Source organism: Balaenoptera borealis, assembly GCF_965194805.1.
Source record: "Balaenoptera borealis genome assembly, chromosome: 8".
NCBI lineage: Eukaryota > Metazoa > Chordata > Mammalia > Artiodactyla > Balaenopteridae > Balaenoptera > Balaenoptera borealis.
This window is the reverse complement of record NC_138865.1, coordinates 106,685,857-106,701,067: the sequence shown is the minus strand read 5'-3', so window position 1 is coordinate 106,701,067 and position 15,211 is coordinate 106,685,857. Positions and strand designations below refer to the sequence as shown.

At 38.0% G+C, this 15,211-nt stretch overlaps 1 long non-coding RNA gene across 1 annotated transcript; it reads right to left on the bottom strand.

The window, feature by feature from the left end:
• Nucleotides 1–9,678: 9,678 nt before the first annotated feature.
• On the bottom strand, nt 9,679–13,137 carry LOC309633453. Its single transcript, XR_014247536.1, has 2 exons — nt 12,598–13,137; nt 9,679–12,279 (listed from the first exon to the last, which is right to left on the bottom strand). It is a non-coding gene; the product is annotated as an uncharacterized lncRNA (long non-coding RNA).
• Between the last annotated feature and the right edge of the window lie 2,074 nt (nt 13,138–15,211).

Here is a 15,211-nt window from a genome sequence, read left to right as displayed (position 1 = left end):
ACCCCAAAACAACAGAATACACATTTTTCTCAAGGGCTCATGGAACATTCTCCAGGACAGATCATATCTTGGGTCACAAATCAAGCCTTGGTAAATTTAAGAAAATTGAAAACGAATCAAGTATCTTTCCGACCACAACGCTATGAGACTAGATATCAATTACAGGAAAAAATCTGTAAGAAATACAAACACATGGAGGCTAAACAACACACTACTTAATAACCAAGACATCACTGAAGAAATCAAAGAGGAAGTGAGAAAATACCAAGAAACAAATGACAATGAATACACAACAACCCAAAACCTATGGGATGCAGCAAAAGCAGCTCTAAGAGGGAAGTTTATAGCTATACAAGCCTACCTTAAGAAACAAGGAAAATCTAAAATAAACAACCTAAACTTACACTTAAACAATTAGAGAAAGAAGAACAAAAAACCCCCAAAGTTAGCAGAAGGAAAGAAATCATAAGATCAGATGAGAAATAAATGAAAAAGAAATGAAGGAAACGATAGCAAAGATCAATAAAACTAAAAGCTGGTTCTTTGAGAAGATAAACAAAATTGATAAACCATTAGCCAGACTCATCAAGAAAAAAAGGGAGAAGGCTCAAATCAGTAGAATTAGAAATGAAAAAGGAGAAGTAACAACTGACACTGCAGAAATACAAAGGATCATGAGAGATTACTACAAGCAACTATATGCCAATAAAATGGACAACCTGGAAGAAATGGACAAATTCTTAGAAAAGCACAACCTTCTGAGACTGAACCAGGAAGAAACAGAAAATATGAACAGACCAGTCACAAGCACTGAAATTGAAACTGTGATTATAAATCTTCCAACAAACAAAAGCCCAGAACCAGATGGCTTCACAGGCGAATTCTATCAAACATTTAGAGAATAGCTTACGCCTATCCTTCTCAATCTCTTCCAAAATATAGCAGAGGGAGGAACACTCCCAAACTCATTCTACGAGGCCACCATCATCCTGCTACCAAAACCAGACAAAAATGCCACAAAAAAAGAAAACTACAGGTCAATATCACTGATGAACATAGATGCAAAAATCCTCAACAAAATATTAGCAAACAGAATCCAAGAGCACATTAAAAGGATCATACACCGTGATCAAGTGAGTTTATCCCAGGAATGCAAGGATTCTTCAATATATGCAAATCAATCAATGTGATAAACCATGTTAACAAATTGAAGGAGAAAAACCATATGATCATCTCAATAGATGCAGAGAAAGCTTTCGACAAAATTCAACACCCATTTATGATAAAAACCCTCCAGAAAGTAGGCATAGAGGGAACTTTCCTCAACATAATAAAGGCCATATATGACAAACCCACAGTCAACATCATTGTCAATGGTGAAAAACTGAAACCATTTCCACTAAGATCAGGAACAAGACAAGGTTGCCCACTCTCATCACTATTATTCAACATAGTTTTGGAAGTTTTAGCCACGGCAATCAGAGAAGAAAAAGAAAGAAAAGGAATCCAAACCAGAAAAGAAGAAGTAAAACTGTCACTGTTTGCAGATGACATGATACTATTCATAGAGAATCCTAAAGATGCCACCAGAAAACTACTAGAGCTAAGCAATGAATTTAGTAAAGTAGCAGGATACAAAATTAATGCACAGAAATCTCTTGCAGTCCTATACACTAACGATGAAAAATCTGAAAGAGAACTTATGGAAACACTCCTATTTACCATAACAACAAAAAGAATAAAATATCTAGGAATAAACCTACCTTAGGAGACAAAAGACCTGTATGCAGAAAACTGTAAGACACTGATGAAAGAAATTAAAGATGATACAAATAGATGGAGAGATATACCATGTTCCTGGATTGGAAGAATCAACATTGTGAAAATGACTCTACTACCCAAAGCAATCTACAGATTCAACGCAATCCCTATCAAACTACCACTGGCATTTTTCACAGAACTAGAAAAAAAATTCACAATTTGTATGGAAACACAAAAGACCCCGAATAGCCAAAGCAATCTTGAGAAAGAAAAACAGAGCTGGAGGAATCAGGCTCCCTGACTTCAGACTATACTACAAAGCTACAGTAATCAAGACAGTATGGTACTGGCACAAAAACAGAAATACAGATCAATGGAGAAGGATAGAAAGCCCAGAGATAAACCCATGCACATATGGTCACCTTATCTTTGATAAAGGAGGCAAGCATATACAGTGGAGAAAAGATAGCCTCTTCAATAAGTGGTGCTGGGAAAAGTGGACAGCTACATGTAAAAGAATGAAATTAGAACAGTCCCTAACACTATACACAAAAATAAACGCAAAATGGATTAAAGACCTAAATGTAAGGCCAGACACCATCAAACTCTTAGAGGAAAACATAGGCAGAACACTCTATGACATAAATCACAGCAAGATCCTTTTTGACCCACCTCCTAGAGAAATGGAAATAAAAACAAAAATAAACAAATGGGACCTAATGAAACTTAAAAGTTTTTGCAAGGCACAGGAAACCATAAAGAATACGAAAAGACAACTCTCAGAATGGGAGAAAATATTTGCAAATGAAGCAACTGACAAAGGGTTAATCTCCAAAACATACAAGCAACTCATGCAGCTGAATATCAAAAAAACAAACAACCCAATCCAAAAATGGGCAGAAGACCTAAATAGACATTTCTCCTAAGAAGATATACAGATTGCCAACAAACACATGAAAGAATGCTCAACATCATTAATCATTAGAGAAATGCAAATCAAAACTACAATGAGATATCATCTCACACCAGTCAGAATGGCCATCATCAAAATATCTTCAAACAGTAAATGCTGGAGAGGGTGTGGAGAAAAGGGAACCCCTTGCACTGTTGGTGGGAATGTAAATTGATACAGCCACTATGGAGAACGGTATGGAGCATCCTTAAAAAACTAAAAATAGAACTACCATACAACCCAGCAATTCCACTAGTGGGCATATACCCTGAGAAAACCATAATTCAAAAACAGTCATGTACCAAAATGTTCATTGCAGCTCTATTTACAATAGCCAGAACATGGAAGCAAACTAAGTGTCCATCAACAGATGAATGGATAAAGAAGATGTGGCACATATATACATGGAATATTACTCAGCCACAAAAAGGAATGAAACTGAGTTACTTGTAGTGAGGTGGATGGACCTAGAGGCTGTCATACAGAGTGAAGTAAGTCAGAAAGAGAAAAACAAATACCGTATGCTAACACATATATACGGAATCTAAAAAAAAGAAAAGGTCAGAATAGCCTAGGGGCAAGACGGGAATAAAAATGCAGATCTACTAGAGAATGGACTTGAGCATACGGGGAGGGGGAAGGGTAAGCTGGGACAAAGTGAGAGAGTGGCATGGACATATATACACTACCAAATGTAAAATAGATAGCTAGTGGGAAGCAGCCGCATAGCACAGGGAGATCAGCTCGGTGCTTTGTGGCCACTTAGAGGGGTGGGATAGGGAGGGTGGGAGGGAGACGCAAGAGGGAGGGGATATGGGGATATATGTATACATATAGCTGATTCACTTTGTTAAACAGCAGAAACTAACACACCATTGTAAAGCAATTATATTCTAATAAAGATGTTAAAAAAAAAAAAAAGGTACAGCTAGTACCATTAATGGGCCTTTTGATTCCTTCTTATCCTCCATTGCAGGCAGTTGTTTGTTCCCATCCTATCTCTTGCTGTACCTACCTAATATGATTATGGTGAAGAATACAGTTGTTGTATGTAACTAATTGTAGAAATATTCTACTCAGCCGTGTTCTTTTTAATATGAAGAAAATGAGGCCCAGAGAGTTGAAGTGATACGCCAAAGGTCACAAAATAATTTAAAGGCAGGTATCATCCTCCACCATCCATTCCACTCAAGCATAGGGGTGTAGAGTTAAGACAGTGCTTTGACCCTGAAGTCATATTTCTGGGATCAAATCCTTCTCTTCCACTTACTTGCTAAGTGCTTTTGGGCAATCCGCTTAAGTTCTTTGTACCTCAGTTTTCTCCTGTGTAACATAAGGATACTAATAGTACCAATCTCCAAGGGTTTTTGGTGAAAATTAGATGAGATCATTTATGCAAAGCATTTAACACAGTGTTTGGTTTACTGTTAGTGCTTAATCAGTATTAGCTAAGGTTTAAGAAATGGCAGAGACTAGTAAACAATCTGCCAATGGATAAATGAATACAATATGTGAAATGGATTTTGCCCTGAGTTTAGAGAAGGCAGCAGTCCTTGTGAGCCCAAACGATGTGGGAAGCATTCTCAGAGAATTCTGCATGATTTCTCCGGCTAAGCTTGCTTGCTTAGTAACATTTTTTAAAAAAAAACTGCTGTCCAAGCTGTTAGCTGGAATTGAAAGATACAGTGATGGTTAGAGGGCCTATTTAGTAAGAGCAGAAAAATGCACTGAGAGTGAATCATTTGTCTGGACACAGAAGGCTGAGTCAGGGAGAATGGATTGTCATGTAGGCAAATTGGGCTAAAGCCAAGAACGCGGGACAATGATTGCTCTGAGGGACAATACTAAGCCAGGCAATAAGACTCCTTCCATGCCCCCAACCCACTCCCCAGTTCAGGGTTTTTCAAAGGGTCTCTCAGTTAGTATTCCAGGGAGGAGAGCACAGACTGGTTAAAAAAAAAAAATAATAAGGAAAATGCCAGCTTATCCTCCACTGAATTACTAATGGCATTCTTAGTTTCCTATCCAACGAGGCTCATAGGCTCATATGATAGGAAAAAAAAAATTGATTCAACATGAGAAACAATATGCTAAAACTTATGACAAAGAATCCTCTCCTAGGAAGTCCTGAGTTCTCCAAAGTTAGACGGGTTCAAGTACACACAAGATGAACTGTGGTGGGAATTTGTTCATTAAGGAGATCCCTATTTGGATGACCTTCAACCCAACCATTCCATAATTTTACATTGTGGGTTGAATCAAGAGCCATGAATCAAACATGAGCTTTCCTGGTTGAAAAAGGTAATGATTGTGACTGAAGCCAAGGTAAAAATAGCAATAATAATTAATAAATAAACAGTTTCTAAGAGTCTACTGTGTAGTAGACAATGTCCTAGCTATTGCGGAGGATAGAGAGTTGTGTTAAGCATAGCCATTGTCCTCCAAGCTCACAGTAAGGGCAGAGAGGGGAGAGTATTTTTACATCATTAGAATATTCATTCTTTTTTTTCCATCTGAAGGCAAATGTCATTTACTGCAACTATATTCCAAGCTCTCTTCTAGTCTGTGGAGATAAAACAGTGAGTAAACTCAGGCACTGGTCTCAAAGAGGAGGGACAGCTACAACAGGTTTGGGAGATCAAGAACTATTTCTTGGAGGATATATATTCAGTTAAGGAGAGTAGGAGTAGAAGAGAACCTTCTCACATTCAACCCACATTTCGGTCCAAAAGGGAGGGAGAGAGTGTCTAGTGCCTTTAAGAATCTGAAGGACATTCAGTATCTGGGGAAGTGAGGGAAGACAAGGGATAAGGGTGGAGAGGTACTCGGGGTGAATCAGGGTGCTTTTATAAAAGCATATTAAAGGGTTTGGGCTTCACCTTGAGATTAAGGGGGAGCTACTGATGAGTTTTCAGCAGAGGAGGGACATCACCAGATTGATGCTTTGTAAAGATCATTCTGGCTGCTGTGTGGGAGTGGATTGAAGAAGAAAGAATTGTTAGCAAGCTGTTGAAATGTTTTTGGAGGTAAGATACTGTAGCTTTGAGGCTAAGACAAGGTTGTAGCATCTGTTGATTGCTTTTAAATCCCAGTTTTTCTCATACTAGATGTGTGGTTTTGGACAAGCTACTTCATCCAGAAAATAAAGATAATAAAAGTACCTGCATTATGAGATTATTATCAAATCCAATGAGACAGGCATGTTATGTGTTGAGTATAGTGCTTGGAACTTAGTAAGTACTCAATAAATATGATTTACTATTACTATTATTATTAATTGTGGATGATGGTGAACTGGGTATTGATTGCTAAACTGAGAAATATGTACATAATTATGGAGATACTTCAGAAGATGGGGATTAGTTAGATGTTGTAGGGCCAGGAAAAGACATGTTTAGTTACAGAGTTGATAACTAGCCAGATACAAGGAGGCATACACCCACACATATGCAACCTCTCTCTCTCTCTCTCTCTCTCTCACACACACACACACACACACACACACACACACACACACACATAGGTTCCCATGGGCTAGAATATTCAAAGAATGCTTCATAGATCAACTTTGATGATCAGATATACTTTGAAGAACATAATAAAGACTGAGAGGAGAAAGGAGGGTGTTGAAGGCAGTAGAAAAATCAGGGGAAGTGTGCACCAAAATACAGAGGCTGGCATATATGTCAGGAATCCCTTCATTCATTCAACACACATTTACTGAGTATATTCTCTGAGCCAGGCATTTTCCTAAGTACTGGGGATAAAACAAAGAACAAAACAGAGGGAATTCTCTGGCAGTCCAGTGGTTAGGACTCGGCACTTTCACTACCTTGGCCTGGGTTCAGTCCCTGGTTGGGGAATGAACGGCACAGCCAAAAAAATAAAAAAATAAAAGACAGAGAGGTCCCCTGGCCTTCATTACATTATTTTGGGGAGCCAGAGTTAGTTTTAACTCAATTAATAGCCTTAGGAAGCCTGCTTTATTATGTAATAGATGCTATTGGTGTCAAACCTGGATCTCTGTTACCTGACAGATATTCCCTAGATGCTGTAAGTATTGGCTGCCAACAAATCACTGATTTACTTCCCTCAGTCAGTAGGAGTCAGTTTGTCTGAAGAAACCTAGGAAGTTATACCTCTCCCAGGAATGGCCTGAAGACAAGGACTGATTGACAGATATGGGATTAAAAGGCCAGGACTCTTGCCACAAGGTGAAACTATCTCTGTGATGCAGTTTATACTCTGGAGATGCTCTGGGATCAGGCTGAAGTTAGACTTCAGCTAAAACCACTGCTTAGCTGTATCTCAAGCCCTCACCTGTTTACCCCACTCCCTTACAGGTTTTTCCTATGAGATCTCCTTCAATAAGTCACTTTTTCATCCATACCCAACTCAGGCTCTGCTTCTACAAAACTCAAAATCAGACATAACTATTTTTTACTGTTTCCTTTCTCAAATCCAGTTCTTTCCCCCAGCCTAAAAATTAGTTTGTGTGTTCTGATTAGAATAACAGACTATTTACCTGGGACACAGTTATTTAAATGCTTACATCGTAGCTTCCTCATCATACAGACACAATTATTTGATCTGTTTGCATTCATCTTAAAAAAGTGAATGCTGATTTTATTATATAAATATAAAAAATATATATAAATTTATATATATAAATTTTAAAGGATACATAAGTGTATATCTTTAATTTTTTTTCTGACCTTAATGATTTCCAAGGCTCTTATGGCTACATATTCCAACAAGTAGAGTATCATATTAATTTACCATCAGCAACTCTCTCTCCGCCTGTGCGTTACTGGGCACACAGTTTCCATCCCTAACACACATTTGAAAAAACTCAGATTACTTAGAGATTAGAAGTCTTGTGACATAAGAGTCATTGAATCAGAATTGAACTCAGCGTTTCCTGATTCTTAGCCCCATACAGTTTCCATTCCTTCAGTCTAGAGAAAGATGCCAAGTATCCATGCATGGCACCTGTTTGTTTGTTTTCATTTTATGCTATCATGAATATCCAATGAGAAGGAATTTTGATCCCTACTTGGCTATGACAATAAATCAGATATGTTGGGTCTGTCCACCCCAGCATTATGGAAAGACATAAGTGGCAGGACACCTTCAAAAGATTGCTTTCTATGGGTAGTTATCACACTGCAAATGGTCCCTGGAAGTAGGAAAAAATTCCAATGAAAATCCTGTGATCAAACCTTTATTTGATAGAAACTCCAATAAGACTCAGTGGTATTTGGTCACTGTTAGGTCCACACATTTCTCTGTGTACAGAGTTGGGGTTGTTGTCGTTTGTTACATTTCTCAGGCTGCTGCAGTTTCCATTGTACTCAATTAAAATGCTCCTGGTATTGTTCTTCTGTAACAGGGTTATTACATATACATTGACACACAAATTTACCCATGAAGATGTGAAAGGTCAGCAGAATGAGAGGAGTGGAGGAGATGTTCCCAGGAGTACAGATGGAGAGCCTCATAATCTAGATATACACTAATTCTATTCTAGATCCGTAGTCAGAATTGACTGAATGTCTTAGGTATACAGCAGAATGTGTAGGGCTATGACAGTGGCAGAAAAAGTATAAGACATTTAATCTTTCAAATCCATTGTGTGGCACAGAACTGGGCACAGAGAACCCAATAAATGTTTATTCACTAAATGTCTGAATTTTACATTCTATTTGAAGACCAAACCCTATTTCAAACACTGTGGAAGACACCATCATCTAGAAATAAATTCTTTTCAAATGATATACAATTGCAGGGATGGAAAATGTTCTTTTAAAGGCAAAGTTTGCCTGAAGGATAAGAAACTTCAGGCTGACGTGGGCTTAATTTTATGCTGTGCCACTAATTAGGTGTGTTGAACTGACAAGTACTTAACTTCTCTGGTTTCTAGTTATCCTGCAAATAAAATAACGGGTCACTCCAGGTGATAGAGGACTCCTTAATAGCGCCTTGAAATTTTAACATATTCTGAATTGAACTAAAGTTCTTACACTGTGTAAAAGTTTCCCTGGCCCTAAAAAGAATTCCTATGGGGTTTGAGTTCCACTGAAACATCTTCTAAAAGAAGTGTGCATTTCCCCTACATACAGAATTTGGTGATGGGCAGGTTGCCTGAAAAGATATTTCACTGCAATTAGTTTTCTTTACTCCCTGACAGAAGGTTTCAGAGCCCAGAGGCAACTTCCACCAGGATAAAAATACTCTGCGCTGTCAGTAGAAAGTATACTTATATAACACACACTGATTTCTTTCCCCCATTTTGCAAGAACTCAGAGGAATGGTGGGGTTTGCTGACATCCCCAAGCAGGTCACCACACAATAATGCCTTACTCCCTTGTCTGATAGAACCAGAACATTGCTGATTTCAACTATTCTCTGGATAAGTTTCTGAAGAGAACACTAGGTCAAGGGTAAAGATTTTTCTCATTTTTTATTTATGAATATTATTCCTTTTAAAAATAGAAAAATAATGAAATGTTTTATTAAAACAGTTGTTGTCAACCAGGAATGATTTTGCTTTCCCCCCCTCCCCTGTCAGGGGACATTTGGCAAAGTCTAGAGACAGTTTTTGGTCGTCACAACTGGAGAAATTCTACTTGCATCTCAGAGGTAGGAAGTCAGGGATGCTGCTAAACATTCTACAGTGCACAAGACACCCCCTCCCAAGGAATTATCAGGCCCCAAATCTACCTTGCATTACAATATATATATATATATTTATTTTCTATGATTCTTTTCTTGTTTCCCCTCCTAAGCAAATATAGATCCTTCCTCCGCTTATGATGGGGCTATGTCCAAAAAAACCCACTGTAAGTTGAAAATACCCTAAATCAAAAATGCATTTAATACACCTAAACTACCATAGTTTAATCTACTTTAAACGTGTATAGAACACTTACATTAGCCTACAAAATCACCTAACACAAAGCCTAATTTATTATTATTTATTGTTGACTATCTCATGTAATTTATCAAATACCGTACTTATAGTGAAAAACAGATTGGTTGTATGGGTACAGAATAGTGTTAAGTGTATCGGTTGTTTCCCCTCATGATCACATGGCTGATTGGGAGCTCTGGCTGCCCAGCATCAGGAGAGAGTATCATACCATATATTGATAGCCTGGGAATAAATCAAAATTCAAAATTCAAAGTACAGTTTCTACCGAATGCATATCTCTTTCACACCATCACAAAGTCAAAAAATTGTAAGTTAAAGCATTGTTAGTCAGGGACCATCTGTATCAATTATATAGTTATAATCATAGTTTACATATAATTTAGCATTCTCTTCTTTTTATTAATATCACATTATAAACATTTTTTCAGTTATGTTTATGTTTTCCTAATTGCCATTTTAATGGCTACATAAGAATCCATTGGGTTGATGTTCTACAATACACAATACCATTCTCCTATTATTGATCATATAAGCTGTTTCCAAGATATTTTCTTATTATAAATGACTTCTGATAAATTTTCAGGGATGTACATGACCACACTACCATCAACAATATGAGCGTTTTAAGGCTTTGGTCTTCCAAAGATTTTTCACAGTTAATATTAAAAGCTGGGATATCTTTTAAGTGATTTTACCAAGGTCTCCTAAAAATATTTTACAACATATAAGTGTATCAAATTAACATGTATACCTTAAGCTTACATAGTGTTATATGTTAAGTATATCTCAATAAAAATAAATTTAAAAATTAAAATCATTACGCATCTTGTGTAAAAAAAAAAAGTACATGGCAGTGACATGACTCAAATTTGTTATTAAACACTTGTGTTTCTCATTAAAAATACAATTTGGATCGGAGGAACCAAGATGGCGGAGTAGGACGTGGTCTCACTCCCTCTTGTGAGAACACCAGAATCACAACTAGCTGCTGGACAATCAGTGACAGGAAGACACTGGAACTCACTAAAAAAGACACCCCACATCCAAAGACAAAGGAGAAGCCACAATGAGATGGTAGGAGGGCCGCAATCACAGTAAAATCAAATCCCATAACTGGTGGGTGGGTGATTCACAGACTGGAGAACACTTATACCACAAAAGTCCACCCACTGGAGTGAAGGTTCTGAGACCCACGTCAGGCTTCCCAACCTGGGGGTCTGGCAACGGGAGGAGGAATTCCTAGAGAATCAGACTTTGAAGCCTAGTGGAATTGATTGCAGGACTTCGACAGGACTGGGGGAAACAGAGACTCCACTCTTGGAGGGCACACACAAAGGGGAAGGAGCAGTGACCCCAGGGGAGACTGAACCAGACCTACCTGCTAGTGTTGGAGGGTCATCTGCAAAGGTGGGGGTGGGGGTGGGGGCTGTGGCTCACCGTGGGGACAAGGACACTGGCAGAAGAAGTTCTGGGAAGTACCCCTTGGCGTGAGACCTCCCAGAGTCTGTCATTAGCCCCAACAAAGAGCCCAGTGAGGCTCCAGTGTTGGGTTGCCTCAGGCCAAACAACCAACAGGGAGGGAACCCAGCCCCACCCAACAACAGTCAAGGAGATTAAAGTTTTACTGAGCTCTGCGCACCAGAGCAACAGTCAGCTCTACCCACCACCAGTCCCTCCCATCAAGCCTCTTAGATAGCCTCATCCACCAGAGGGCAGACGGCAGAAGCAAGAAGACCTACAATCCTGCAGCCTGTGGAACAAAAACCACATTCACAGAAAGATAGACAAGATGAAAAGGCAGAGGGCTATGTACCAGATGAAGGAACAAGATAAAATCCCAGAAAAACAACTAAATGAAGTGGAGATAGGCAACCTTCCAGAAAAAGAATTCAGAATAATGATAGTGAAGATGATCCAGGACCTCGGAAAAAGAATGGAGGCAAAGATTGAGACGATGCAAGAAATGTTTAACAAAGATCTACAAGAATGAAAGAACAAACAAACACAGATGAAGAATACAATAAGTGAAATGAAAACTACACTAGAAGGAATCAATAGCAGAATAACTGAGGCAGAAGAATGGATAAGTGACCTGGAAGACAGAATGGTGGAATTCACTGCTGCAGAACAGACTAAAGAAAAAAGAATGAAAAGAAATGAAGACAGCTTAAGAGACCTCTGGGACAACATTAAACGCAACAACATTCGCATTATAGGGGTCCCAGAAGGAGAAGAGAGAGAAAGGACCAGAGAAAATATTTGAAGAGATTATAGTCGAAAACTTCCCTAACATGGGAAAGGAAACAGACACCCAAGTCCAGGAAGCACAGTGAGTCCCATACAGGATAGACCCAAGGAGAAACACACCGAAACACATAGTAACCAAATTGGCAAAAATTAAAGACAAAGAAAAATTATTGAAAGCAGCAAGGGAAAAAAGACAAATAACATACATGGGAACTCCCATAAGGTTAACAGCTGATTTCTCAGCAGAAGCTCTACAGGCCAGAAGGGAGTGGCATGAGATACTTAAAGTGATGAAAGAGAAGAAACTACAATCAAGATTACACTACCTGGCAAGGATCTCAGATTCAGATTCAATTCAGATGGAGAAATCAAAAGCTTTACAGGGCTTCCCTGGTGGCGCAGTGGTTGAGAATCTGCCTGTCAATGCAGGGGACACGGGTTCGAGCCCTGGTCTGGGAAGATCCCACATGCCACGGAGCAACTAGGCCCGTGAGCCACAATTACTGAGCCTGAGTGTCTGGAGCCTGTGCTCCGCAACAAGAGAGGCCACAATAATGAGAGGCCCATGCACCGCGATGAAGAGTGGACCCCACTTGCCACAACTAGAGAAAGCCCTCGCACAGAAATGAAGATCCAACACAGCCATAAATAAATAAATAAAAATTAAAAAAAATTAAAAAAAAAAAAAAAAAGCTTTACAGACAAGCAAAAGCTAAGAGAATTCAGCACCACCAAACCAGCTCTACAACAAATGCTAAAGGAACATTTCTAGTGGGAAAAACAAGAGAAGAAAAGGATCTACAAAAACAAACCCAAAACAATTAAGAAAATGGTCATAGGAACATACATATCAATAATTACCTTAAACGTGAATGGATTAAATGCTCCAACCAAAAGACACAGGCTTGCTGAATGGATTCAAAAACAAGACCCATATATATGCTGTCTACAAGAGACCCACTTCAGACCTAGGGACACATACAGACAGAAAGTGAGGGGATGGAAAAAGATATTCCATGCAAATGGAAATCAAAAGAAAGCTGGAGTAGCTATACTCATATCAGATAAAACAGACTTTAAAATAAAGAATGTTACAAGAGACAAGGAAGGACACTACATAATGATCAAGGGATCAATCCAAGAAGAAGATATAACAATTATAAATATATATGCACCCAACATAGGAGCACCTCAATACATAAGGCAACTGCTAACAGCTATAAAAGAGAAAATCGACAGTAAAACAATAATAGTGGGGGACTTTTAACATCTCACTGACACCAATGGACAGATCATCCAAAATGAAAATAAATAAGGAAACACAAGCTTTACATGACACAATAGACCAGATAGATTTAATTGATATTTATAGGACATTCCATCCAAAAACAGCAGATTACACTTTCTTCTCAAGTGCACACGGAACATTCTCCAGGATAGATCACATCTTGGGTCACAAATCAAGCCTCAGTAAATTTAAGAAAATTGAAATTATATCAAGCATCTTTTCTGACCACCAGGCTAAGAGATTAGAAATGAATTACTGAGAAAAAAACGTAAAAAAGACAAACACATGGAGGCTAAACAATACGTTACTAAATAACCAAGAGATCACTGAAGAAATCAAAGAGGAAATCAAAAAACACCTGGAGACAAATGACAATGAAAACACAATGAGCCAAAACCTATGGGATGCAGCAAAAGCTGTTCTAAGAGGGAAGTTTATAGCTATAAAAGCCTAGCTCAAGAAACAAGAAAAATCTCAAGTAAACAATCTAACCTTACACCTAAAGGAACTAGAGAAAGAAGAACAAACAAAACCCAAAGTTAGTAGAAGGAAAGAAATCATAAAGTTCAGAGGCGAAATAAATGAAATAGAGACAAAGAAAACAATAGCAAAGATCAATAAAACTAAAAGCTGGTTCTTTGAGAAGATAAACAAAATGGATAAACCATTCACCAGACTCATCAAGAAAAAGAGGGAGAGGACTCAAATCAATAAACTTAGAAATGAGAAAGGAGAAGTTACAACAGACACCACAGAAATACAAAGCATCATAAGAGACTACTACAAGCAACTCTATGCCAAAAAAATGGACAACCTGGAAGAAATGGACAAATTCTTAGAAAGGTATAACCTTCCAAGACTGAACCAGGAAGAAATAGAAAATATGAACAGACCAATCACAAGTAATGAAATTGAGACTGTGATTAAAAATCTTCCAACAAACAAAAGTCCAGGACCAGATGGTTTCACAGGTGAATTCTATCAAACATTTAGAGAAGAGCTAACACCCATCCTTCTCAAACTCTTCCAAAAAATTGCAGAGGAAGAAACACGCCCAAACTCATTCCATGAGGCCACCATCACCCTGATACCAAAACCAGACAAAGATATTACAAAAAAAGAAAATGACAGACCAATATCACTGATGAATATAGATGCAAAAATCCTCAACAAAATACTAGCAAACAGAATCCAACAACACATTAAAAGGATTATACACCATGATCAAGTGGGATTTATCCCAGGGATGCAAGGATTCTTCAATGTATGAAAATCAATCAATGTGATACACCATATTAACAAATTGAAGAATAAAAAATATATGATCATCTCAATAGATGCCGAAAAAGCTTTTGACAAATTTCAACCTCCATTTATGATCAAAACTCTCCAGAAAGTGGGCATAGAGGGAAACTACCTCAACATAATAAAGGCCATATAAGACAAACCCACAGCAAACATCATTCTCAATAGTGAAAAACTGAAAGCATATCCTCTAAGATCAGGAATGAGAAAAGGATGTCCACTCTCACCATTATTACTCAACATAGTTTTGGAAGTCCTAGCCACGGCAATCAGAGAAGAAAAAGAAATAAAAGGAATACAAATTGGAAAAGAAGAAGTAAAACTGTCACTGTTTGCAGATGACATGATACTATACATAGAGAATCTTAAAAATGTCACAGAAAACTACTAGAGCTAATCAATGAATTTGGTAAAGTTGCAGGATACAAAATTAATGCACAGAAATCTCTTGCATTCCTATACACTAATGATGAAAAATCTGAAAGAGAAATTATGGAAGCACTCCCATTTACCATTGCACAGAAAGAATAAAATACCTAGGAATAAACTTACCTAGGGAGACAAAAGAATGTATGCAGAAAACTATAAGACACTGATGAATGAAATTAAAGATGATACCAACAGATGGAGAGATATACCATGGCATTTTTTACAGAACTAGAACAAATCATCTTAAAATTTGTATGGAGACACAAAAGACCCTGAATAGCCAAAGCAGTCTTGA